The sequence below is a fragment of the Crocodylus siamensis genome, chromosome 3 (assembly GCF_052110815.1).
Source record: "Crocodylus siamensis isolate JL-2025a chromosome 3, ASM5211081v1, whole genome shotgun sequence".
Taxonomy (NCBI): Eukaryota; Metazoa; Chordata; order Crocodylia; family Crocodylidae; genus Crocodylus; species Crocodylus siamensis.
In genome coordinates this window covers 93,659,083-93,682,444 of record NC_143397.1, presented here as the reverse complement: position 1 = coordinate 93,682,444, position 23,362 = coordinate 93,659,083, and the positions used below count along the sequence as shown (strand labels likewise).

Below are 23,362 nucleotides of genomic sequence, written 5' to 3'. Positions count from 1 at the left end.
AGGAGAAACATGACTAATGTGCTGTTAAACATGTCATCTTTGATTTTGTGTGGGCTTGCATCCTGGGTAGAGGGTGTGTGACACAGTCTAATGTTGACAGAGAACTGCTCAACAGTATGCAGTTGGCTGTAGTGACTGCTTCTGCTTATGGGTAGAAATTGAGCTATCTATACTGAAGGGAGATACAGTCATAAACTGACAAGTGCTACTATATCATCCATGCAGGGAAAGCTACCATTTTGTGGAACCAACTTGGCACAAGCTGCAAAGAAATACAAAAGGAAAGCCTGCCCCGAAGTGACAGCTGGTAGAGACAACTGTGGTGATGGCTACAAAGAAATGGATAAACATGCAAAGCAAGATTCTCTTATGCCATTGTTGGTGCCTTTGGAAAATCAAATTCATAAGCAATATATTTCAAGATGGGTAAGATGCATAATACTAGCAAGGATATATAAAACCTTCAGTGACCTCTTGGGCCAAAATGCAGCAGGATGTGCTGCCTGACACTGGAGGTCTGGCTTAGAAAATCATAATGGTCTGTTCTGGCCTTAAAAATCTATTAAACTAATGCTTCCTCCCTCCTCCTTACCCTTCTCTCCCCCTTCGCCACCCTGTCATCCCCCCACCCAATATTTTTTTTTTTGAACAGATAAGCTGCTTCCATGAAGTAGGCACAGAATTCGTTCATGTGACTAAGACAAACAGCTCTCTCTGAGTATAGACAGATTGCCGTCAGTAGACCAAGTGAATGAAAACGCCCATATGCACTGGGATTGAATTAGATTTGGGTGTCCATGGGATGTCATGCAGATTTTCTGGTGTTTGTTTCACTGGTATGTCATATGGGATCTCACTGGAAAGCATATGTTATGTTGTATCCATTCATGTCACTTTTATCACTATATGGGTTATGTTATGTAGTCTATATATATCTTTATGATTTTAGATATGATTTCGTCAAGGAAAGAGGGTGGGAGAGACTGCTAAATCTGTCTGGCTATTGTTATACTAGGGCAAGGACAACTGCCACTCCTAGTCACAGACAGAAGGGTCACTGGTGGCATGGGCACCCAAGTTATTTGTCTGTCAGTAACGGGAAAATCAACCCATCACTAAAGAAGTCTCTGAGGCTAGATACAGATGTTAAACACAATCCACCCTAAATGATGTGAATTAGATTAGTCTGGAACATTGAACTTCTGCACCAGATCCCCTAGCAAATCAAGGTAGTTCATTGTCCTCCAGGATCTCAGGCTCTTTTGAAGCTCCCCACTAGCCCCCCTGTCACAGGGAGGTATGCGAGCAGCCCCCCATGCTCAGCTGCTCTAGCCAAGTGCCCAGCAGGCTCCGTCCCCAGGGTTCTCACAGAGCTGAGTCAGCACAGGCCTCTGCCCAGCCTCTCGCCCTGCTGGGGTTTGTGGGGGCTGGGGCTTGGTCTGTACAGTGGGAGCCTCCATTCCCCCATCCTTCCCTCCCTGCTGCCTGGCCATGGCTGACAAATGGCCACTGCCAGGAAGCAGGCCTGGAGACAGAGGGGCTGCACCAGCTGTTTGCTGCAGCTGGACAGCAGGGTTGGGGATGGGATGGTAGAATAGACACAGGGTGAGGGGCTTCATTGACTGATTGGAGATGGCCTGGCTGTTTAGATGAGCTCAGCATCCTGTGGTAGCTTGCTGGGAGGCATGCAAGAGCACCACAACCTGCTGGAGTACCCACAACCTCAGCCAGTACAGGCAGTTTGCATGCCCTTCTCCCAGCACCGCCGCCACCACCACCAAAGGGTGAACTTGTGTTTTGTTCACTCCTGAGCTAACCTAGTCTGCTTAAAGAAACCTAGGGAAATTGGTTCAAATTTGCCTCGGCCTTTTTGAACATCTGTACCTAGCCTGAGAGAAATGTCCCATCAGCCAGAAGAATGCTAGGTGTCCCAAGGAGAGAGATTTCTGGAGGATGCTGGAGACTCATGAGGAATTGGGAGAATGTGGATGGGCAGTGCTGGTTAAGAGAGATTATAAAGGCTGTTTGTAAGGTGGCCAGGGTCTTCTGATCCTAGACTTTTTTTCTTACTTACAAAATCCTTTTATTGTTTTGTTTCCTTACTGATTGCCTGTGGAAAGAGTGATCTTAGTGTGAATGATATTCCAGAAAATTCTATTCTCCAAAAAATTCTTCCACAATACAGCAGGAACCCACTGGGGCTGTTCACCTGTCGCATCTGAGAGGCCAGATATAAGGGTAGTGGAACTGAGGCTTGCACAAGTAAGCAGTTATCCCAGGGCACACCTTGGTCTGTTCCCCAAGCAGTGGGACAGCAGGGAGAGACTCTGGGGTTACTCCACAGACAGATTTGTGACAAAAAAAATTTTAAAATTACTGTGTAAGGGCATGTTTAAGTCTGACTGGCTTAAATGGAAGTTAAACAAATGCTTAAGTGCTTTGTTGTTCAGGAAGGGACTGCTGAAGTATGGCCTGTTTTGGTCCTCATACATGTCTTTCCCTTTAGAGTGTGTAGTATGCCATCTCCTTTCTCTTGGAGAAATAACTGAAAAATATCTTGGGACCTGGAGAAGGGTAGTAAAGGTGTTTAATGCTTCAAAGTTCTCTCTCTTCCTTCTCCGTAAAGTAGTCTGAGGCAAGTATAAAATCTGTTGCATGATAAGATGAATTGTATGACACAATTGTGCTTTTAAGGCTCATTTCTCTATTCTCTGCTCTGATATGAGAGAGAAAGGAAGCCTTCAAAGTCAGTGGTGTCGATCGACTTTATACCTCTGGAAGTGCAATACAGGCAGTCCTCGACTTACACCATTTTGAGTTATGATGTTTCGCACTTACAATATTTATAAATTGATACCTTGTTTCAACTTTCTGACATCAGTTTCAACTTTTACAATACTTGATCCAATGCCACACCATGCCATGCCAGCAAACAAGTTTACTGCATTGCCCATCTCTCTGGAGAACTTGGTAGTTGTGTTGGTCTGAGACAAGAAGACATTCAAAAAACTAGAACTCTTGGTTCCAAAATGATGCCTTTTATTAAACCAACTGGGAAATCACAAGAAAATTGTCCTTTTCTACAAGCTTTCGGGATCAAAGTCCCTTCATCAGCCTCTGGGAAAAGTATAGTTGGTACAAGATGGTAAAAAGTCCCCATAGGTAGGAAATAAACTTCATTTTTGCACGGAGGGAAGGCTATCCCTCTGGGTCCATGACAGTGTTAATGTAGCTATATTACTCGTCTATTATTGATAGAATACAATATTCTGAGTTAGTGTTGGTGAAAATAGGGTATCAGGCTGTGGTTCAGGAACCAATCTCTCATTTATAACATTGTTTACTATGGGAAAATTGATTCCGAGTTGCAATGTTTTAATTTAAAATGCAGTTTTCAGGAACCAATTGTGTCATAAGTCCGATGGCTGCCTGTAATTGAGGTTGAGGGGCTTAAATTAAGAAACTTTTTAATTCTAGGTTAATTTTGACTGCTTGCAGTTGAATATTGTTCTTTTTTCAGTTCCCTTACTATTTTGCAAAGGTAAATTACTATTAATATCTGTTTGTTTGGTTATTTTCCAATTGCCAGCTTAATCACCATAAAGTAGGTACTGGCTAGATTGTATGACCCTGGAAAGAGGCCTGGCGACAGGATGAGAGATGTGAAGACTTAGCTTGCCTGTGGTTTCACAAAAGGAAACCTGGAAGCATCTTCCAGGTTGGATAGAAAAGATCCAGAATGAATAGAAAAGATCAGCTCAAGAGGGATGATGTAAGCAAAACTATAAGAGAAACCAGCCAGAAATGTAGAAGACGCTGAATGTAAAATTATTGGAGAGGGTGGCTTTACTAGGTAGTCTGAGGCGTCATGGTTATGCTTAGGGGCAACCAACGCGGGTTCATTAGAGACAGGTCCTGTCAGACCAACCTGGTGGCCTTCTATGACCAGGTCACAAAATCCTTTGATGCAGGGATAGCAGTAGCCATAGTCTTTCTGGACTTTAGGAAGGCCTTCAACACTGTCTCTCACCCCATTCTCATTAAAAAACTAGAGGACTGTGTTGTTGACACCCACACAGTCAAATGGGTCACTTACTGACTGGAGGGCCGCACCCAGAGTGGTGGTGGATGGGTCATTTTCAACCTGGAGGGATGTGGGCAGTGGGGTCCCCCAGGGCTCGGTCCTTGGGCCCGCACTGTTCAACATCTTCATCAGTGACTTGGATGAGGGGGTAAAAAGCACCCTGTTCAAATTTGCTGATGACACTAAGATGTGGAGGGATGTGGGCTTGCTAGAAAGGAGGAATAGGCTGCAATTGGACTTAGATAGGTTACAGGGGTGGGTAGAGGAGAACAGGATGGGTTTCAACACTGACAAGTGCAAGGTGATGCACCTGGGGAGGAAGAACCAGCACCATACCTACAGGCTGGGGAATTCCCTTCTCATCAGTGTAGAGGCAGAAAAGGATCTTGGAATCACTACTGATGCCAGGATGAACATGGGCCGGCAGTGTGGGGATGCAGTCAGGAAGGCCAACCGCACCTTGTCATGCATCCACAGATGCATCTCAAGCAGGTCCAAGGAGGTGATACTCCCCCTCTATGCAACACTGGTCAGGCCGCAGCTGGAGTACTGCGTCCAGTTCTGGGTGCCGTACTTCAAGAGGGATGTGGACAACATGGAGAGGGTCCAGAGGAGGGCCACCCACATGATCAGGGGCAGCAGGGCAGGCCCTAAGAGGAGAGGCTACGGAACCTGAACCTGTTCAGCCTCTACAAGAGAAGGCTGAGGGGGGATCTAGTGGCCTGTTACAAACTAGTCAGAGGGGACCAGCAGGCATTGGGGGAGTCCTTGTTCCCCCAAGCACTACCATGAGTGACTAGAAATAATGGTCACAAGCTGGCAGAGGGTAGATTTAGGCTAGATATCAGGAGTTGCTACTTCACGGTCAGGGCGGCTAGGATCTGGAACCAACTTCAAAGAGAAGTGGTGCTGGCTCCTACCCTGGGGGTCTTTAGGAGGACTCTAGATGAACACACTGCTAGGGTCGTTTGACCCCAGTACTCTTTTCTGCCATGGCAGGGGGTTGAACTTGATGATTTGCTCAGGTCCCTTCTGACCCTACCAACTATGAAACTATGGATGGCTGTAGAAGTTGGAAATGTTGAATTTAGAAGCAGATGTAATTGGTTACAAGATTTCTCACCACTCAAATTATTCTCTAATTCATCAAGTAGTTGTGATTAATGATCAGGGCTATACTTAGTGAGTGCTTGTTAACTGCAAGGCACTTGCAGCTATCCCTAGACAGATTGTTTGACAGAGATAAAGGCCCTTCTTTTGCATAGGTGAACTGATTAATAATATTGTGAGGCTGTCAGGGCATTACTTAGGAAGTGATAATAACTTCCTATTTATGCTTTTGTGAGTTACACCACTGTGGGTGTATCTACATGTGGCATTAATTCATATCAAGAAACTGTGGGGTTAATTGTTCTGCCAGCCAGCCAGGTCAGCATCTACATGTGCGCTGCTGCGCATAAATACAAGTACTTCCCTGCTGTAGATTTCATTAGTTTCATGTGCCCTAATAGGGGCACACATGTAAACACTGAGACATTTACTGTGCAGTTAATAAGTCAACTGCTCAGTAAACATCGCATGTAGACACACCCAGTTTCAATTAAACTCATCTACCATTGTCTTCTGAATGATTTATCATGGGAAGCTAATAGATCTGAAGCCACAACTTTTCTTTGCTAGTCTACTTCTTTTTCTGATTTTGATAAGGAAGAAAAAACTGCTTTGCACACAGCAGAACCACAGTTTCTGTATTTGCCCTCCACAGTTTGTTGATGCCTTCCCTAGGGCAGGGACAAATTTCTCCAGTATCATCTTTGCCCTCACTATTACATCTTTGGAAAACCTCAATTAACCTTTAGGACAATTTACCAAAGGATGTGGTCTGTTTTCAGTCACTTGAGATCCTCATATTGAGATTGGATTTTGTTTGCAAGGAAACTTGTGCTTGAACAGGAGGCTGGGCTTGATACAGAAATTACTAGGTGAAATACTGAGCTGGGGCATGTGGAAGCTCTAGGCTAGGAAATAGTCTGACCTTCTGGAAAGCAACAAATCTATGTATCTTTTACAAGAAATATGGGTGAAAATTGGACTACAGTATAATCATTCACACACAAAAATCGACATTGAAATGATACTTTTGTTTTAACTGAAGTTCCCTTGATAGGAATGTGACCTTCTAGTAAAGCATTTAAGCATGAAAATAAATTTAAACATGAATCATGTGGTCACAGTTAACTGTATGGCTGGTTCAGAGGTCTCTCCTCTTCTCCCTGTGCCCCACCAAAAATGAAAACAAAATTGTACTCCCCTGCCCTTCAAAATCAGCACTGCAGTTGGTCAAAAATCTCAAAAAACTACAGTAGCCTGTGTCTTTAACTGACTCTAGAGTGATTAATCTTGAAAACCAGGAATGGTGGCTTTAGTTGACTTCTGATTTCCCATTGAATTGTAGCTGTGTATATGCTGAATAAAATGGGTCTACATTATTTTTCTCATGTCTCCTATTCACTGTAGTTATCATCCATCTCTTTCCAAAAAGTGGTGTTGAACTGCCTTTGAATGTTCAGGACTGTTTGGCAGTAAACAAGAAAATCATACTAATAGTGATTAGTGATTTTAATTTACCCTTAAAGGGTGCCTCTGAGTTGTTACAACAGTTTTGTAGGGTTGCTGGAATTATAATATTTGCCTCAACATGTTTCTTGCCTCGTAAGCATCAGGTCAAGTTATCTCATAATTCTCATTCAAAGGATCCATGTGTCAAGACAGATGGGGCCTGGAGGAGACTAATTTAGCCCTTTTTGCTAACATAAGAAAGGTGGGAGTGGGTGGCACCGAACAAACCGACTTTGATTAGAATAGTCATTCACGGAATAGGTTTTATGCTTGATTCATTTTGTCCAAACAAGAGTACTTACAGTGGGGATGGAGAGTAGGGAGAGCAAAGGCAGCAGCAGTGTTATATGTTTAAGGTCCATCCAAAATTTGGGCAGTGTATGAAGCTCAGCAAAGCAGATCCAATTCCTCCTAGAACCTGAAACAACAGAAGGGTAAGGTGATTCACTGTTTTATCACCTCAATTAGATGGTATTGCATTTCCTCCAGAGCCTGCCAAAATAGATACATTTTGGGGCAATCTTAATTGCAGAGTTAACTTCAGTGATTAGTATCTAGGTGTGTGCATGTGCATTGCGAAGCCCTATCTGACTTAGTGTGTGCTGTGGTCTTCCAATGAGTTGGTAGGACTTCAAGAAGCATCCTATGCTTCTTAATGCTGCAGTAGTCAGGAACTCTGTTTTTCTCTCACTGAATTACGGGAGCACTTCTAGGTACCTGGGGAATTGTGGGAAGAGTTTTGGAAAACTGAAGAGACTAATACATGCCCATGCACATTTTATATTAGTGTTATATACACATGTAAATTATACCAGAATTAAGAACAGACCAAATGTGCCATCCCATTATTATAGCATCTCACCACTAGATAGTAAGGGAGTAGATGATAATGTCCCATATACTGTTTGCAAACGGCTACCGTGAGATAGACAGACACAGATTCGTAGAAGTTTAGGGCTGGAAGGGACCTTATGAGACAAAACGTAAATCCGTGTAACTTACCCCAGAAGAATTTTATGCCTCATGCTTTCAGTGGTAATTCTCCACTGGATTGGACAACATTACCCTGGTTTACAGGTCTGTGTCATCTCTCCATTACTTTTACATCAGTATAAAACATTTATCTGTCAAAGCCCTCAATTATACGGACAAAAGGAGTCCCTTTGCTGGTATAGCTTATTTCCTTCAAGTAACTGATGTAATCTCCAAAGGAAAAAGCCACCTCAGAACTTCTTAATAAAAGAAAACCTTTCTCTGAACAAATGAAAGGTTTTAATGTATTTTTTTTTCCTGAATGAAAGTACCCTAATAATGATAAATTACCTCATGGGGAAATTGACTACATTCTCTTCAAAGCAAATTGATGAAAAGATGCCGAGCTCTGCTGTTCTCAGCATCCCTTCAGATGAAAGCCGTGGCACAGGAATGCAAAAAAAACCCAAAAACTTACTGAGATTAACTCAGAGGCCATTATTGCAAATTCCCATGATGGTCCTTAAGACAGTATGACTCTATGCAGCCACTGTGATCCACCTACACAAGCCATTGCAAGGTTAGGGGTAGTATAGCCAGGATTCAAAATACCACTTTGACAAGAGGCCATTGCTTCAGCACTGCAAGAGCCATCAGTATAACTAATGTCCAATATAACTAATGTCCATATAACTAATAACAGCACAGGAGAGGACAGGTGCATGGACATAGGAGAAGACAGCACGAGAAGTCTTACTGGGTGCATCTTTACTGTGGAGTGAGGCATCACTGTCTACACGTGCTCAGTAAATTAATGAACTCCACCATGAGTTAGTAATTAACTAATTAATTGGGCACAGTCAATTGATTAACTCCACCATAAGATAGTACTGTCAGTGACACAAGGGTGCTGAAGTGTTGGGGGTTGCCTGATGCATGGCTCTATGCTTTAGCACTCTCATGGCCCAGCCAGTCCCCCTGCCACCTGATGCCACCATCTGGAACCTGGGGCTGACCTTCTGAGCCTGCTGTCAGCCTGGGGCTGCTCCCCTGGCTCAAAGTGCTGCTGTCCTGGGTGCATGCATAGATGCTGCACCTGGGAGCAGTTAACTCCAGCACAAACTGCACTGGAGTTTATTCTGTTGCCATAATGGCACATGTAGATGCACCCACTGTATGCAGAAGTACATCTGATTGGGTGTTACTGTTTGTCATCAGCCATTGCCCTTGTAGTCAAACTCTGTAGTTCTTCTTTCCATCACTCTGATCCAAACAAAGTAATGAGTGGCATATGGGATGTGCTACTGGCAGTGGTGACATGTAGCGGGTACACAGGGGTGCATGTGCGCCCCCTGAGAGCACAGGTACACTCTCTCACAGCCAGTACTCCCCTGCTTAGGCAACAGGCAACAGGGCAGATGGGAGCGCCAGTACCAGCTGGGGAGTGGGGGTGCCAGGATAAGTGCTGCTGGCACCTCTGGGTGTCCCGCTTGCACTTCCCAATCGGCACTATTGGCCATGGTCAGCACGATCGGCCACTGGGGACCCCCCTCCCCCCCGGCTGCTGGCTGGCCCCCGCGACACAGGAGGCACCAGTCACCCATGGCTACCAGACATCTATCAATGTTAAACCTCATGATTAAAAATTGCTGCTGCTTTGCCTTGTGAGTGCTCAGGGTGCTAATTCAGTTTCTTATGTGACAGGACATCTGACAATCTTGGCAGGTCTTCTCTATTATTTTTCAACCCTGAATGATACATAGTGATAAATGGTAAGAATCAGGATTTACTGGGTGAGCTGCAATTACCCCTCTTTGCAGAGGCATAGCAAGCTCTTTCAGTGTCAAGAGTTAATGCCCCACTGCCTTCTCCTCCCCCTGCCAGTTACAATTGGCTAGCAATGTGCAGGGCCAGACAAAATAAATTGAAACTCTAGAGTCTGACTGTTTCTTTACTATAGGAGCTGATCAAGCACCAACCATTTTGCAGAGAAATTGACAATGTTAGATTTTGTAGCATTAATATTTTAGGCTCAGAGATGTCTAGTTATTTATCTTGAAGCTAAGGTTTTTTTTTTCTTTCAAGAACAGTGTCTGGCTATTTGAATGAAATCGGTGTTAGTAAATCACAGAGTTTATCAGAACTAGGAAAAAAATAGGTCGGCCCAGGTAAATTTTTATGTAAAAAGCATACATGTTGACTTCAAAATGAATTTGACACACACAGAACAAGGTAATTTAAGACCTATTTTAGAAAAAGGCATGTCAATAAAAGCATATTGGCCATTACATTGATCACTTTAAATAGACAGATTTTGTGGACAAGCACTGCAAATTATATTCCATGTTTGCATAATAGCTGACTTGAAATACTGTTCAATTACCAGGTGGAGGAACATTAATGCATACTTATTATGTGCTTTTCCATACTCTGCAAGGCATGAATTTCTTTAAGCATTATCTCTGCTTTGGATTTTTACATGAGCACTAATAATACAGAAAGGAAAAGATAGTGTGGCACAGGACTTGACAAAAAAGAAATTTAGGCTCAAGTCCCTGTCTTGGAAATAGACTTTATGACAGGTTCTTTTGCTATTTCTGTGCATTGGCCCTTCCTATTAAAAAAGACGGCTGATGACATTTACCTACCTCACATAGGTATTGTAACATTCAACAGATTACGCAAGGCACCCAGATGTTACCATGATGTGTATGCCAAAAGAACCTAGAGGGAATGTGAATGCCTATAATTCTAGAATTCTCTATTGTTGGTCAGGAGCACATTCAGTTCAGTAAGATAAAGAATACCTTCTAGGGTTGATGTAGCCTAGCTTGACAGGGGCTCCAATCTTTGTTAATCCCTAGGTGCTGCCATAATCAACTTGATCAGGTTTCCATGTTTTAATTACACAGAAGTGCTTCCTGAAACTATTGTTAAAGTCGTGGAGGGCTTTCTGAATTTTCAGTGCCGAGCACAAGTACTGACAGCTGTTTCATTCGGCTCCTCATAGTTATTTTAGTGTGGTCCTTTGTAAGCGGCTTTCTTTATTATGCGAGTCATGCAGTGCACTCTGCCAAGTTGGCAGTGAAGGTGGTTCCACCTGGGACTCCCTCCTGTCACTGTTTTGCTTATTGAAAATTCCCCGTAGAGAGAAGGTGGTTTGGTCTAGCAGTTTGGGATCAGGATTTCAAAGCCAGGAACTTGTATTTTGATCCTAGTGCTGACACTTGACTCCTGCAGTCTGGACTTATTGGCACTGGTAAAACCCTTCAAGTGTGTTTCCACTTGAAAAAGAGTGAAAAGTCTCTCAACAATTTTCATATCAAATGTATAAAATAGATCTACGTTTCTTTCCTGTCACCCTGGTAAATGGTGGGCTCCAAGGGCTGGTAGGATCTCTTCTCCTGGTGGATTTCACTATAGCAAGGCCATGTCATGTCAGTTGTCAGTTGAAGCTGTAAAACCCTCCATCACCTTTACTTTGTGTGGGGCTGACTAGAATCACAAAAGTAATCCTATAGATCGGGGGTGCTCAACCCCACGGGCTAAGTCTGCCCCACAGACTTGTTTCACTCAGCCTGTGGGGTTCCTGAAAGGGCTGGGAATTCAGAGATAGGGAAAGTGGGGGCAGAGACTCCCACTGAATTCTCTGGTATGGACCTCTGTTGGGAACATGTCGCTGTGTTGAGGGTGAGTGAGCTATGGCTACATTTGACACCGTGGGGTCTGGATCCAAATGGGGTCAGGCCAGTTGAGTCTGACACCCTTAACATAGCTTGCACACAAAAGGAGGCGGCAATCCAGATCAGAAGCAACTGTTTATTTAAATTACTTAAATGATATGGCCTTTTCTCCATTTTTGGGGGATGGAGTGAGGACAGGGATAAACCTTTTCATCCATTTTTTCCATGGGACCTGTTGTGATTTTGTATGGAAACTGAAATATTTTGATTTCAAAGTATTTCTTCAGTACTTCATGGGAGTTGTAGTTGAGGTTCTGATGCTTTCATTTGTTGCCCTGAGGGGTCAGGCCAATGCTCAGGATCTCAGTATTGCGCTGTTAGACAGAAGGGTGTGGTGTACAATTGCACATGCATACACAAAAATCAGTTAAGCACACATACACTCACTAGATGCATACACCCCCACTAGGCATACACACTCACACTACCAGCTCAGGCACATGCATACCTTTTACCAGTTTAAGCCCATACATGCTACAGACACCAACTTTATACAGAATCAGTTCCCGTCACCTGCACATCCAATACACATACATGGATTACTAATTTATATACCACACACACACAATAATATCTATATAGGTGTGTGTATATATATAATATATATGTATTCACTAATTTATACACATACCACCCACCTATACATACACACAAGTGAGTTCCTAAGCTGGGTGTTGTGATGTGTATGTATGTATGTGCTTGGTGTACTTGCGATACCTGGGGAAAGGTTAAAGTAAGAAAGTAGAAGTGTAGGGGGTTAAAGTTACCAGGATTAGAACTGGTAGACGACAGGGGCCTGGGCTGAAGAACTGAGGCTGAAAAGGTAGATGGGGAGGGAGAAAAACGGGAGTAAGGGAAAGTGTGTGTGTAGGAAAGCTTTGGGTGTGGGGAGCCAGAGGATGGCTCTGGGGCAGCAAGAGAAGTTGCAGAGAGCAGCAGTAGGTGCTGGAAGCTGGAGACAACTGCAGGACAGCTAATAGGAGCTGGGAAGCTGCAGGGGAACCTGAAACAGAGTGACAGGCAGCAGAAAATCACAGGAAAAGCAGCAGACAGCAGGAAAGCAAGGAGAGGCTGAGAGGTGGCAGAAAAGGGGAGATGAAACTGGGAGAAGATCAGGAAACTAGGAGAGAGGTTGGGAACTGGAGCTGAGAGAGAGAGAAAATGAGGCTGGAATTTAAAATAGGGAAGGGACTGGGATTCAGTAAAACATGACCCAACTTGGGGTTTTATTGAACAGGGGAGATAGTGACACAAATGTTCAAAAAAAGATTATTACAAACTGGAACAGGTTCAGAGAAAGGCTGCTATAATAACCATCAGATGGAAGAGCCTATCTTATGAGAGGGGACTAGAAATTTGTCTTGATTAGCTTAGTAAAAGAAAGCTTGGGGGAATGACTGCTGTTAATGAATACATCAGTGAAATAAAAACCAGCAAGGGAGAAGAACCATTTAAAGTAGAGGGCAATGTGGGTGCTAGTGTTTACGCATGCATTAAGGCGCTTTTCCTAATGCGCATTAAATTTAGTACCTCCAGTATGAGGTACTAAATGCGCATTAGGCTGCCTTAATGCACAGTAATGAATATGCACCATTTTTAAGTGACACTTAATGTGCAGTAGCCTTTACTGTGCATTAGCCTAATCACACTTTTTTATGTGACAGTTTAATGTGCAATAAAATGAGCTACTGCACATGAACACAGGCATCTAGATGTGCCCTGTTAGTAGAAAAACAACTGGGTCCACAATGGGCACTAATAAATTTAGGGCAGGAACACGTTTGACCTATATTCTAATCAGAGGAGTGAGGTTTTAAGATGAAGGATTAAGAATGATGTGTTAAAGGAGTTACCTAGAAAGGTTGTGGAATCTCCATCCTTGAAAGTTTTTAAAAGCAGATGGATAAATATTTTTCTAACGTGGTTTAGACAGGGATGATACTATGAACAGAGAGTTGGATTAGGTGATCTGTGGTTCCTTCCAGTCCTGTTTTCCTCAGATTACATGACCTCATTGTCTGTGGTAGCATGAGACCAAATTCACCCCTGCCCTAATCTCTTCCATATTGGGAGGACATAGGGGGCACTGGGGAAGGGAGGTTATGTTGGTTCTCAGCCTTCTTATATTACTGGTTTTATATTCTAAGACTTCTTGCTTCTAACTCCATTTTAACTTTTTTTTTGCTAAGGAATTCTCACATGTTTCTATCTTGTTCTGCCTGTTACCTCTCTATTTTTAAGTCTCTCTGAAGACACATCGTAAAATTCTGAATTGAATTCAAGAATCTATTACTATATTACTGCCTCTCTTTGCACACTCAGCAGACACAGCTGGTTTGCCTGAGGAGATGAAAATTTTTATTAATCCATATGCCAAACAAGTTTTGTTCTAAACCTACAACAGAGGAACTGAATGTTTTGCCACCAAATTCAAAATAGAAAACTTATTTAAAATTGTATCCAAATGAACGTGGATTTTTTCACAGCCAATACCGCATTGATGGTAGGCATCAAGGTACATGGAAAGTAACAGAAAAGAGTAATGCATTTAATATGAAGTCAGTGCTCTTTCTACAAGGAATTTCCATGCTTTCCATAAACTTTACCATGGATGGTGGAGGTTAGTGTAACAAGGCTCAGCCCTATTACTGTGGGTGTGGAGGAGACCAAATGGCCCCACACCCTGGAAACATTGCCCTTGTCCCCCAGACTTGGAGGGAGTCACCAGAGGGTGAAGATTCAGGTCTGGGAAAGCAGCAAGCCTCCCAGCAAGGGTGCTCACCCAAGCGTGGGGAATGAGGAAGAGCTGGCCCACATGAACTGGCAGGGGAGGGAAATAAAAGCCACTGAGAGTAGCCTTGAGGCAGCTGTACTGGCAGCATGGCATAAAGCACAGCTGCTCTGAGCCTGGGGTCAGCTGCGGTCAAGCAGCTACTGAGAGGGACCATAAGCAGAGCTTCTCTTTTGTTTGCATGAAGCTGTCCGAACTTTCTTCAAAGCCTCTGAAAGATGAAATGAGAAGCCCCAGGAAACCTCAGCAGTCCAGAGATGTAGGACCAACAAGAAAGCTAAGTGGCAGTTTATTTGTTGATTTATGTTTCTTTTGCATTTCTTAGAAACCCAGGGTGGCCTTGTCATACTATAGACTAACTCAGCTGCAGCAGAAGTGAGGACCCCGAAAAGTGGGTCCTTAGCTAAAGCAAAAGTAAAAGTGGTAGACTCGGGGTGCTTAAACAAACATGCCTAGCTCCGCTTTGTCCAAAAGCTGCCATAACAGTGTACAGCTGGTTCCATCCTGTTGTTAAGCAAACAATGAGTTCTGTTCCCAGAGCTTCAAAAATTCATCCAGATCTTGGAGGTGGAGGGATATCCGATTCTACCCATCCATTTCCAGTAGTTATCTGCCATTTCCTTTCTTGGTTCCCTTGCCAGTGGAGGTCTAATGCAGGATTAATAAGAAAGCAGTTGGCTAACATGGAACCTATGTAATAGGAATTGCTATATTAGATGTCTCTCCAGGTCCTCTATCCTGCATTTGATATTTCAAAAACAGAGGAAGATACAAGAACACTGAAGCCGGGGTGAGCTGTCCCCTCCCCGCCAGTATGTCATCTCTATTTGTAAAGGTTGCTTGACTTAAGCCCTGAACCATGAGGTTTAATAATCCTTCACAGTGAGCTCCAGTCTAATTATATGGTGTTGTATAGTGAAGAATTTCCTGCTATCATTTTGGAATTCAAATTTAATAGAAAGTTCCTTTCTTCTTCTGTTATAAAACAGGGACAACAGAAGCTCTTGACCTACCTTTTCCCTCTGTTCATTATTTTGTTTTAGATATCTCCTGCTCTAACTCATCTTGGAAAATGACCATTCCTAGTGTGTTCTGTCTCTTGACATGAGAAAGCATCAAGGTTCTGAGAGCTGAACATTAGTTTAGGTGAGAGACACCCCAAGGGCTCTCTCTGGCCATAGGGGTTGATCCAATTACTTCCAAGTCTCCTGGTCAATGCTCAAGCCAGCATATTACTTGTGTTTCCCAAGAAAAATGCAAGAAAAGAACAGATGTAGTTACTTTGTTAGTCAGAGAATGCCTTGTAAATAAGATTTCTCATGCTGCTATTGAGGAAACACTCAGACTTGGGTTTTTGGGCTATACAGAATCAGGTATAAGCAGAGTGCTCTGAACACATTTAAGAAGAACCACTCTTCAGGAGGGAAATTCTTACATGATGTTTTGGCTATTCATTCAGCCTGCTCAATAAAGGGGTCACACGTATATGCCATGTGCAGCGAGGAAAAAGTGGTATGTTGGTGGCCTGTAGTCATGACCTGAGTGTTTTGGAGAAAAGGACAGCAGTCAGGGACAGTCAGCTCCTAACTAAATGGTGGGCAGTCAGTTGAGTGAGCAATGAGGAAGAAAGGGGCTTTCCAGAAAGAAGAGGGACAGAGTGTTTTGGAATGATTTTTTTTTCTAACCTCATGGATGTACAGAGAGCCTGAAATGTTTAAAAAACCAAGACAATGGTAAAAGGACCAGACCACAAATGTATTTTAAAACTGAAGGAGGTTGAAAAACTGTAAGTCTTGGTGTTTTAGCTTAGGATTTCCAAATGCTTGGTTGATGGCTGTTCTGCCTTTATCAGTAAGTTGCTGAGATAATTTTGAGGAGTCACTTTTTCTACAACTTACACATTTTTTGTTTGTCCCTACTTGCCACTTTTCAGTTAACATACAAATCCTACTCATGCCTTCTAGTGCTAATTCTCAGTGGAAAGGGAGAATAAATACCATATTTACTCAAATAGATGATAACCCTCATCATAAGATGATCCCCCAATAATTAGATTCTATTTATGGAAAATTTAGAAATGTGTTATAATTTTCCAGGCATAGAATCTAATCATTGGAGGTTTGTATTCAATTTGACTCCCTCCCACTGCTACACCAGGGAAAATAAATCTGGAGGGTCAGGTAGCTCCTTTGTTCTCTTCTTCCCCCCAACTTTCTCCCCTGGTAGCCACTTTCCCCTCTTCTTACTGCCAGATCCTGCTTCCCCCAAGCACATGGAAGTGAGGAGAAAATCTAAAAACAAAAACTTTGAAATTATACATGGCTGTAGCAATTTGAATATAGCAGCCATGCACTTCATTTATCTAGAATTGATTCATGTTACTTTTTTTTTTTTTTTTTTTTTTTGAAACTACTGCAAATTCTAACACGGGTACTCCATAAATACATGTTTGAGCAGCACTTTGGCATTTACTTGTATGTAGTACAAGTTATGCATCCTACTAGTCCAAAGCAAAAGACTTGTGGTTTACCATATAGTTCATTGCGCTGAGCACCACCAGAATCAACGGTGTTTCAAGCCATGGTGACCCCACAGCTCAGTGCTGTTCAGTATGTGTGGGTCCTCCAGATACTCTCTCCCACATAGGATCCATGTAGTAATTAGCCCCAGTCATGACTGGAACTATGGGTTCTTGTCAAGTCTTGGGATGCTCCAAAACTTTATGTGCATAATGAGGCACAGGGCAAGTTGGTCCAGTTTCACCTCATAGAGGGTGGCGGCACCCTAATCATATGCAACAGGCTAAGAAAGGAAGGGACAGACAGATTCTGTGTGAACTGTTGGGGCCTATTGTGTGGTGTATGCCAGACATTTAAGGCTGGTAAAGAAATAGGAATCATTGGAAATGGGAAAGAAAGGCACAGCTCAGTGTGTGAGTGAAGATGTCTGCAATGTTGTGGTGCACTATGACTTGGAAAGGAGTCAGTGGTGAAGAGGACTGCACTTAAAGGGTGCTACTCTATGTCTTATTTAAATTGGATGCACTAATTTATTCTTGTGGTAGGTTTCCCCTCAGTTTGTAGGCCATGGGTTTTATAGTCATACTTAGTAGTGGCTGCATTTCATCAGCTTCATAGTTAGTTTCCATTGCTGAGCATATGCTGCTTTTTACATCAGTTTAGTGATAGAGAATATATTTAGTGAGGTTTCCTTGTATAAGATAAATGACTTTTTGTCCATGTGTCAACTGGGGGGAAAACCCCTCATTTTTTATTCAAGTAAATACAGTAATTCAGTCCACCATATATCTCTGGCTAAAGTACATTAGTAATGTTAAAATGCCCAAGTTAAAGAATGTGCCATATTTCTTAACTACAAAAATGTAAGACTACTATGTTTAACTATAACAGTTAATACATGATTATACAATTATTGTTTTAATTCTTAAAGGGCTATTTGGACAGGAAAGTGGATCCAAACTCTTCCAGTTTTGAGGTTTGAATTAGAGTTTTGTTCCAAGGGACACTTAGCACATGTTTTATCTGAGACCATACTAAACATTATTGTACTGTATTAGAAGTTAGAACATGTTCTGAGTGTTTACATGGTAATGTTTACTATGATTGAGTCTTGTCAGTCTCAACCTTTCTGCCTCACTAAAATTTTGAACTGGCTCCGAGGCCATGCTAGGGCTAGGTCCAACAATCAGCTGATTGTGGGGCCCAGCCCCAAAACTGGAGTTGACTGTATTATCTCCATGGAGCAGTCCCACATCAGCTTAACACAAGTTACTTTATATGATCTGGTGATACTCCTCCCTCAGAAAGGAAGAAGCATCCCAGGACTTTTCTAGGATATAATACAACGGCACTTAGCATGTGTTATCCTACTTAAAAACATGGACTGGCATTTTAAGTGCATTTAAAGCATGCTAAGTGTTCCATGTGACATGACCCTTAATGTCTGCCTCTTAATATTGTAGAGTGGGGATAATATTAATGATCTTCATGCAACAGGTATAAAAATGCCCTAGAAACCATCAAATTGTTTGCAACAGGTGTACATTTATTCATTTAAGGTATTTATACATGTGCTCTGGAAGGCGGCACTTTAATTAGAGTGGCTCTCAAAGCCACTCTAATTAAAGTGCTTGCCACATCATGTGTATCAACATCCCCATGCTGAAAAATGGCAGTGGGGCACTTTAACTAAAGCTCATTGAACAAGCTTTAGTTAAAACACACCTGATGCCATTTTTCAGCACATGACACAGGAGTCTACTGGAACGCAGTAATCACTATGCTCCAGCAGACTTGATTGAGTTGGCTCTGACACGCTGTAATTGCACTGTGTCGGCATATCCTCAGTGCATGTGCAGAGGCACCCTTATTTATTTATTTTGGAAGGTAACCTATTTCTAGCCAGGAGAGAGAGATAGTAAGGAAAGGCTCCAAGTATCTGTTAGATTTTTCAATGAAATTGAGTCAGTAAATTCAAACCTGATAATAGAATATACTTGTTCATGCAGGGCATAATTGCACTCTGATGACATATCTACTGCTTCTGTGCTGAGCTGGAGAACACATCTGGGAAGCATGCCCCACTCAGCCCTCCTACTCCATCTGTGCCAAAACCCAGACATAAGGCAATGTAGCCTCCCTAGAGTAGTGATGAGCATGTGTATGGAGCCACTCTAAGCCCCCTTGGACGTGTCTACATGTGCAATTAGTGCACATGAATAAACTCCAGAGGATATTGCTTCAGAGTATTTTGCTCTCAGGCACACCATTTGAATGTGTGCCTGGGAGCAAATAACTCTGGGGCAATTAGCTCCAGAGCTTATTCATGTGCAGCACATGAAATCCAATCAGAGCAGGTCTGGGTGGTTCTATTAGCTAACTGATTGGATTTGGCACCAGAATAGATGGACTGTGTTTTTTGAGAGTGCTCTGGGTTTAGTAATGGCTGAGTTTAACTATCATTGGAACACACTGCCTCTCGTTATGATTTGAAAAGGGGTTGACCTTTTCAAAAAGGTTTGAAAATGACAAGTCTTGTGTAGAAGGCAGGATAGGCAAACACTTTATAAACTAACTAAATAAGATATAGAAAGAGAGTATGAGTTTTTGTTAATTTGTATTTACTTCATCAGATGCTGTAAAAGGACAGTATAAGGCAATGTATAAAGTGTAGTGAGTGATCCAAAGACAGAAGTTGGGGGGGAAAAAGGAGGGACAGGGAGGGAAACAAGCAGAGAACCCATAGGAAGAAAGGGGTCACAAAAGTTAATTCAGATAATGGGATAAGAATCTATAGTCTGTATTTGAACTGGATCTCCTGGAGTCAAACCCCCCCACCTACGCTGCAAAGTTACCAGTGGGAGGAATGCCTTCATGTGTGGTATAGCACAGCAGCTACCTGTGGCTCTGTGCTGCTTCACACCCAGGCCCTGAAGCTGCACATTGTCAGCCCCAGGTCCCATTCCCCACATACCAGCCCCATCCCACCTCCTCACACCTCACTATGGGAGCCTCAATTCTGCCCCTCACAGACATACCTGTGGGGAGATGCTGTCCAGGTTGCCTGGCTGCTGCAAGCATGTGTTTGGGCGCACCCCCTGCCTGATTGCCCTCCTCCCAATCTCCCCAGCCCCTTTCAGGCTGGAACTCTGTCAGCCTGCAATGGGGAACTCACCATTTCCTGCATTTTTCTCCTTAAAAAAGAGAAAATCCACATTTTTCTGCTTAAACTGAGAAAATCCATGTTTTACCATGTTTTCCATGGTGAACGGAAAACCCAAATCTCTGCTGATGAGAGCTTCATTTCTGGTTTAAAAGACTCTCTAAGAGATTACCATATTTACTCAATTCTAAAATGAGGGGTTTTTTCCTCCCAATTCATCATGGAAGCCTCGTCTTGGAATCGTGTATCACAGCTAGAAGCTGAGAGAAACAGCTGTGCAGGGATCCCAGGTGGGGCAGGTACAGCAACAACATGAAGTGAGGTGGGAGGAAATCTTCCCTACTCTTGCTGGCAGGGAACCGAGTTGGGAAGGATGAGTCTGCATTCCTCTGCTGCTTTAATCTCCAGCCTGGACCATGCTGCAGGAAGCAGCAGTGCTGGAAGCCCAACTCACCACCCTGCAGATTTTTCCTTCTCTGGCCTGCTCCCTTCTGCCTTACCTATCCTCTTGTCTCCCCCTGGAAGGGGAAGGGAGAAGAGAGTGGTTTTGGCACTGGATTTATGACTTAGTCCTGATGCCTTGTTGTGGATGAACCCAAACCCTCAGACTGACCATGACTTCTTCCATTTGATAATGGACACATTTTATTGATACACAGTGATAGCAGATAAGAGTAATGCAGGCAAGCAAACAAACTGTAATATCCCCATACCCCACCACCCCCAATCCTACTTATCTACCAGTTGCAGGGTTTTCACAGAGGGCCGGTATGCCTGGCCAGTACATGAGCACCACCCTGTAGTTTTTTGTTTGAATGCCAGATATCAGAAGTCTTGAGGGTTAAAGGCTGATGCTCACCCTCTCCAACAGGCCAGTGGTATTCCCTCTGCCCATGGTGGCCTCAGGATCCCCCCTGATGCTCTGAAAATCCCTCCTTTTGTGTTTTTTTTCTCCTGATGACTCTTCATTTCCAGGTACCATTGATTGGTTTCCCTGTGGCTGACATACTCTTCATGTTCCACCCTCTCAGCATAATTTTTTGCTTCTCAGGTATATCACATTCTTACATTTTAACTTGGTCATTTACCAGTGTCTTAATTTGGGCATTCCTAGCCTCCTAATTTGGTCAATCCACCAAAACTGGAAATCCCAGGGGCTTTGCAGCTGGTCACTGTGACCTACTGCTAATGCTTGAGGGTTCCTTATGGATTTTCAGAGAACATTGTGCATGTTTTCAATTTCCCAGGATGCATGTGCCTGGTTGCCTGTTAGCTTCAGACACAGTAGGCATGTCTACATGAGATACTACATCACTGTAGTGATGAGCTACAGCAATGTAGATCATTGCTATGGTGACGTAACAACGTCAGGCACAAACCGTAGCAATGAGCTATGTCACTGTAGCTCACCATTACAGTGACATAGCATCTAAAAGTAATTGTGCGCTGCCAGGACTGTGCAGTACCAAATGCGCAGTCAGGGGCACATGTAGACATGACCAGGGGCTGCTAAAAGGCTAAGAACATGCATCTTTTATCACAAACAGACTTTTAGAAAGCAATTAACCCTTGCCAGCCCCCTGGACCATTGTTCTAATGCATTATTTACTCTATCTACAAGCCAATTCCTAAAATCAAATCTCTAAATATCATTTTCTAGCCAGCAAGTAGGATGGGAAAAGATAAATCTACAGGGTGCCAAATTTGGCTCCCAGCACAGCTGCTTTCTGCAGCGTAGGGCAAGAATGGCTCTGAGACTACCCAGTGCCCAGATCAGCGGGGAGAACAGCAGAAGGAGGAGCTAAATTGTGGAGTAATAGTCACCAGGAAGGCAGGAAATGATGGGCAAGATACCTGCTCTCCTCCACCCCTTGCTTTTCCCCTGCCTGCCCTTCCTTTCCCTGCCTCCTACTTTCCCTACTCCTAACCCCAACCTTTGCTTCCCCCACCTGCTCCCTTGCTTCTGCTTCTCCCATTGTCTGCCCCTCTGCTGCTTTTTTTCCTGCTGCAGTGGTAAGAAGACAAATTGAAGACAACCCTCATCCCAATACTTAGATTCTAGACACAGAAATTTATAACAAATATATAATTTTCCTGTCTAGAATCTAATTATGGGGGAGGGTCTTTTTAAATTTGAAGTCATCTTAGAATTGAGTACATACAGTAGCTTTCTTTTCTTTTCTCGCTGTTACTTTTTGCAATAAGTTCTGTTCTAAAAGAAAGTAATTGGAAAGACAAATCAATGTGTGACTCAATAGCAGACATCCTGAGTAACACCCACACACCTAATAAACAATTTTAAATGGAAGCTTTTTCTGCATTGTTTGCTTGCTTCCCTCCTCTTTTTATTATAGTGATGTCGTATTACACATTCCATATCAGTTCATAAGAGGTAATTATTTCATGTTACTCTTCTGATTGAAATCCAGAATAGACTGTGAAATTAGTGGATCTGGATCTGTAAAGCACTAGTACTTCATACAATCCAGAGAATATCATTTAACCTTCTCCTTCTTATTTTACTACTATTCTGTGCAGCAGCAGATTTCAATATCTCTCATGTCTTCAATCTTGCTTATTTTCTGCTGCCTGATTATCCATCAGAGAATTCTTGCATTTCTGATTAGTCTGCACAAATCCATGCATCTGAATTTTTCAGGCTTGATCCAGGCTTTGCATTGTCTTATAGATCTGGTCTTTAACTTGACCCACCCATTGTATCCGTAGGGGAAAAAAACTATCCTTACTAGCTGGGTTAAGTATCTCTGAGCCAGTTTGAGAGCCTGGGAGTTTATCTGATTTCAGCTCTTTCACTGAGTGCTTACATCTGCTAACACCGCAAAACACTACAAAAATTGAGAAGGCTTGTTTTCCATGTGCTGATTCCACAGTGAAAATGGCTCCCTACACTGAAGGCAGCCTCCATGAATTAGATCGGTCCCTATCCATACACAAATTTTAAGAAGTGAATTTTTATTATTCTTTCTTGAAGTTTTAAAGAGAAGAAAATGAATGGAATTGTATTCTTATGCTCTGTTTTCTTTGTGGATGATAGCACAGGTTATTATGATCTGTCGGTGATAGCATGATGATGAACCTGGTCACATTAGACTGTTTTTCTTCTTAATTACAGCTAAAAGAAGGCACAAGGCAAGAGAAAATTACAATTAGTTTCATGTCTAATGTAAGCCATTGTGAATTAATCATATACAAAAATCCTCCACAGGGGTTTATTAAAAAAACAAGATTAAAACGTAGTAAGCTATATTTAAATTAAAATCAACACCATATGCATGGGATATGTAGATGCAAGATACAGAATGTGATTGGCTATATGCAAACACAAGAACAATTTAGCTTAATTTTGTTGCATTGCTTCTGGCTTTCTGTGCCACAGTTCTTCTGGATCCTGTAGCAAATACTAAATTTATGGAGAAACATTCACAACATGAGGAGGTTGTTATCCAAATT

At 42.7% G+C, this 23,362-nt stretch overlaps 1 protein-coding gene across 1 annotated transcript in view; it reads left to right on the top strand.

The window, feature by feature from the left end:
* The first annotated feature begins 407 nt into the window (after nt 1–407).
* C9orf72 (C9orf72-SMCR8 complex subunit) overlaps nt 408–23,362 on the top strand; it is a 150,203-nt gene continuing 127,248 nt past the window's right edge. The window contains exon 1 of the mRNA XM_090038818.1: nt 408–426. The gene's annotated coding sequence lies outside the window, so the exon portion shown is untranslated. The remainder of the gene's footprint in view (nt 427–23,362) is intronic.